The sequence below is a fragment of the Gossypium raimondii genome, chromosome 13, assembly GCF_025698545.1.
Source record: "Gossypium raimondii isolate GPD5lz chromosome 13, ASM2569854v1, whole genome shotgun sequence".
Classification (NCBI taxonomy): Eukaryota; Viridiplantae; Streptophyta; class Magnoliopsida; order Malvales; family Malvaceae; genus Gossypium; species Gossypium raimondii.
This window is the reverse complement of record NC_068577.1, coordinates 20,438,346-20,443,796: the sequence shown is the minus strand read 5'-3', so window position 1 is coordinate 20,443,796 and position 5,451 is coordinate 20,438,346.

Here is a 5,451-nt window from a genome sequence, read left to right as displayed (position 1 = left end):
TTCTAGAAAAGAGGAGGTGAGTCAATTTGACTGCTTAAGTACCAAGCTCTTCCTAGATCCAATCCTAGACATGTATATACCTATTTCCACACTTTAGACTTTACTAGTTGTCCATATTTACTTTTGATCCCCATCTCTTATTTTATTGTGCAGAAATAAAAAATCCCTAATTAATCCTAATTCTAAGCTAAGTTGATAAAAATTAATATATAATTTATAAATAATATAATTATATATTAAAGTTTATCAAATTATTAATAATATTAAAGATATTTATTCTAGATGCTTTTGAAAATATTCACAAAGAAAGACACCTAGTTTTTTTATTATTTATGAAAAGAGACTAAATTTTAAAATAATTCAATTAAGTCCCTAGACTTAATGAAAATTTAAAATTGAGTTGCAAATTAAAACTTGGATCAAAATTGACCCTTTTATTTGAAACTAAAAATTTATTTTTCCATTGAGGGGATAATTTCTTGGAAAATTATGTCAAAATAAATTCCCAAGAAAGATTGGAGGGGTCACAAACGGTCCCGCTTAAGTTCCAATCTCCTAGACAGAATTTATTTAAACATACTTTACCCAAAAATATACCCTAAATCATTTATTCAAGAAGAAAAATAAAAAAATTAAGTATCTGATAAAATGAAAGAGATTTTATCTCGTTCAATTTTATCTCACCAATAATGTTTCAGGCACTGAGCATTAACTCGAAAATTACCTCCCTTACCTTGGAGTTCAACAACTCTATATGGATAGACTTAGTGAATCATAAATAGACCGGACCAACGTGATTTTAGCTTACCTGGAAAGAACTTCAATATGGAATTGAACAACAAGACTTGCTGACCTGCTTCAAGTTCTCGAACTCGAATGTGGTTGTCATGCCATTTCTTGAGTCTTTCTTTAAGTAATTTGACATTTTCATATGAGAACATTCAGAACTCTTCTAACACATTGAGTTGGAACATCCGTTTCTCTTTCGCGAGCTTAGGATCCAAATTAAGCTGTTGAAGATCCCACTAAGCTTTGTGCTCTAACTCCAATGGTAGATGTTAGGCTTTCCCAAAGACCAACCTATAAGGTGACATCCCTAACGGTTTCTTGTATGCTATTCTGTAAGCCCATAAAGCATCATCTAATCTTGTGGACCAATCTCATTGGTTCGGGCAGACTACCTTCTCAAGTATGCCTTTGATCTCCTTATTTGCCAATTTAGCTTGCCCATTTGTCTGTGAATGGTAAGCTGTTGCAACCTTGTGTTTCACTTCGTGCCTGTCTAATAACCATTTTAACCACTTGTTCACAAAGTGGGATACTTCATCACCGATGATAGCTCTTAGGGTTCCAAACCTTGTGAACACATGCTTCTGCAGAAACTTCATCACAACCTTAGCTTTGTTTGTCGGATATGCCTCAACCTCGACCCACTTAGACACATAGTCTACTGCTACTAGTATGTACTTGTGACCGCAAGATGGATGAAAAGGACCAAGAAAGTCAATACCCCATACATTGAACAACTCTACCTCAATGATGTTTGTTCGAGGCATCTTATTTCTGTTTGTGACATTTCCAACTCTTTGACATCAATCACAGCTCTTCAAGTAAGCATATGCATCTCTGAATAGTATTGGCCAAAAGAATCTGGCTTGCAATACTTTGGTCACGTGACGTGTACCTCAAGTGTCCCCACTTGGAGCCGAGTGTGATGGTATAAAATCTTCGGTGTTTCATCTTCTGCCATGCATCTCCTGATTATCTGATCTGCACACTTTTTAAACACATATGGCTCTTCCCAGAAATAGTACTTCACCTCGTGAAGAAACTTTTTCCTTTGTTGATACATCTTATCAATTGGCATCAAACCACAAGCTAAATATTTAAAAATATCAGCAAACCAAGGGGTATTATGAACATGATTTACCTTCAGGATATGTTAGTCTGGAAACGTCTCCTGAATTGGTATAAGAGGAGAACTCCCTTCTTATGGCTCCAATCTGGACAAGTGATCTGCTACTTGATTTTTGACTCCTTTTCGATCTTGAATTTCTAGATCGAACTCTTGAAGTAGAAGTACCCATCGGATCAACCTCGGCTTAGAGTCTTTCTTCACAAGTAAATACTTAATTGTCGAGTGGCCAGTATAGACAATCACTTTGGTACCTTCCAGATAAGATCAAAACTTGTCGAAAGCAAAAACAATAGCAAGTAACTCTTTTTCTGTTACCATATAATTCAGTTGAGCTCCTATTAGGGTTCGACTTGCGTATTAGATGGGATGAAAGACTTTGTTCTTTCACTGGTCCAAGACAGCTCCAATTGCAAAGTCACTTGCGTCACACATCAATTCGAATGGAAAATCCCAGTCTGGTGTGACGATTATGGGCGCCTTGACTAATTGACTCTTCAAATCGTTGATGGCTTTTAAGCATTCCTCATCAAACTTGAATATAGAGTCCTTCTCTAATACTTTGCATAAGGGTTTAGAAACTTAGGAGAAGTCCTTAATAAATCTTTGATAAAAACCGGCATAGCCCAAACAACTCTTAACACTCTTTACAGATGTTGGACGTGGGAGCTTCTCAATAACGTCTGCCTTTGCTTTGTCTACCTCGATCCCATGTCTCGTTACCCGATGCCCTAGAACAACTCCTTCTCATACCATAAAGTGACACTTTTCTCAGTTGAGTACGAGATTCGTTTCTTCGCATCGCCTTAGTACATTAGTTAGATTGGCTAAGTAATCATCGTAAGTATCTGCGAATATTGAAAAATTTTCCATAAAACTTCCAAATATTTCTCAACCATGTCAGTAAAAATAGACATCATACATTTTTGAAATGTAGCAGGTGCATTACATAAACCAAATGGCATACGTCTAAATGCAAACATACCGCACGGGCAGCTGAATGTTGTTTTGTGTTAATCTTTCATTTCTACTGTAATCTGATTATACCCTGAGTATCCATCAAGAAAATAGTAGTAATCTCGTCCTGCGAGTCTATCTAGCATCTGGTCCAAGAATGGCAAAGGAAAGTGATCTTTCCTAGTCGCCTTGTACAGCTTCCGGCAATCGATGCAGATTCTCCATCCCATAACCGTTCTAGTTGGTATCAACTCGTTGTTTTCTTTCTCTATGACCGTGATACCTCCTTTTTTTGGCACGCACTGGACTGGGTTTACCCATGAACTGTCTGGGATGGGATAGATGATACCCACATCTAACCACTTGATGATCTCTTTTTTTACTACGTCCTTCATGATGGGGTTCAATCTCCATTGTCCATCGATTGTCCCTTTTTTGCCATCTTCTAAGATAATCTTGTGCATGGATACAGATGGACTAATACCGTGAATATCGACTATGGTCCATCCGATGGCCTTCTTGAATTGTTTCAGAACTAAGATAAGTTTCTCTTCTTGCTTAGTGGTCAATTCTGTTGAAACAATCATAGGTAGAGTAGAAGCGTTACCTAAATAATCGTATTTTAAATGAGAAGGTAATACCTTGAGTTCTAATTTAGGTAGCTCCTCGATCGACGCTTTTGGTTGGGAATAGTCCCTTTTTTCTAACACCAAAGATTCAAAATGGGATTTCAGATTAAATCCCTTTTGATTAGCTTCTAGCAAAGCTAAGTATTCATCCTCCTCTTCATCATTTGGAGGATCCAATGTCAAAATTCTTTCTAGTGTGTCCTCAACACAGTTGAGTTCCTTCTCCACTATTAAATCCTCTAAATCAGACACTGTATAGCAATCATCCATTGTGTCATGAAATCGGATAGACTTAAAGACCTTAAATGTTACCTGATCATCCTGAACATGCATAGTGAGCTCGCCCTTCTGCACATCAATAAGGGTCCTTCCAGTTGCTAGGAACGACCTTCCTAGGATGATTGGTACTTCTTTGTCTGCTTCAAAATTTAGAATTACAAAGTCAACAGGAAAGATAAACTTATCTACACGTACCAATACATCCTCGATTTTTCCTTCTGGGTGTGCTAAGGATCAATCTGCTAGTTGAAGCAGAACTGTAGTTGGTCTAACTTCTCTTATCCCCAACTTCCTAAATGTTGACATAGGCATCAAGTTCATACTTGCACCTAATTCACATAATGTCTTACCACAATATGTTACTCCAATGTTGCACGGTATGGTAAAACATCCAGGATCCTTCAATTTTGGGGGTACTTTGTCTTGAAGATATGCACTACATTCCTTCATCAGAGCTATAGTCTCAAGTTCTCCAAGTCTTCGTTTATTAGACAAGATATCTTTCACGAGCTTGACATAGTTCGACATTTGCTCAAGTGCTTCAACCAACGGGATGTTGATGTGAAGTTGCTTGAGTACGTCAACGAACTTCTTGAATTGAATCTCCTGCTTCTGTTTCTAAAGTCTTTGAGGGTAGGGTGGTGGTGGTTTCATTACTGGGACTGATTCTAGTTGATTCGTCTTTGGTGGCAATTTTGCATCTAACGACATTGTTAGTTGATCAGAATTAGTTGGTCTTGAGGTTACTTTGTCGGGTTTTACAGATTCTGGTACTGGTGAAACTGGAATTTCAACACTTGGTTGAACTTCTTCCGAATCTTGAACGTCAGCTGGCTCCTTTTTAACTTCGACAGTGTTGGGCTCTACTGTCTTTCCGCTCCTCAATGTCAACGCTTTACAATGTTCCTTCCCCAGATTTCTCGGATTCCCCATGTCACTAGGTAGAGCACCTTGTGGTCGGTTCCTGAGTTCAGTAGCAAGCTTGTAACAGCCCGAATTTTGGGCTAGTCAAAATAGTGGTTTCGGGACCACAAATTCGACGAGAAAAAAATTTATTTTCATTATATTTTTATGGTCTACGATTTCACAAAATGATTTCGTCAAAATTTTGTTCGAAAATTTTGACGTTTGGGCACTCAATTTAGTCAAGAGAACTAAATTGTAAAAAGTGCAAAAGTTGAGCTCTACATGTTAGAAGTGTCCAATTGTTATCAAATTTTAAATTGGAGGTCCTTAAATGGTAATTATACCATTGGTTAACTTGTTGGCCAAAAATGGATAAGAGATAAGTGAAATAGGAAATTTTTAAGTTGGGGGAATTTTGGTTATTTAGTAATTAAAAGAATTAAGAAGGCCAAAATAGCCAAAAAGTTGTCCATCTTCTCCATGGTGAACGAAATCAACAAGGGGTAAGCCATATTTAGGGTTTTCAAGCTTCCAAGCTCCATATTAAGTGATTCCAAGCCACGTTTTTAATGTTCTTTACGTTTTTGGAGTCCCGGTAACTTGATTTAGCTTATTCTAGCAACAATTAAATCTAGGGTTCATATTTGGAAAAATACCCATAGGTGAAATATGTTTATTTTGATGTTTTGTGGTAGAATATGAAGCCTGAAATTATGTCAAATAACTTTTGCTAGACGATTTTAAGTGAAAACGAGTAAATTGACA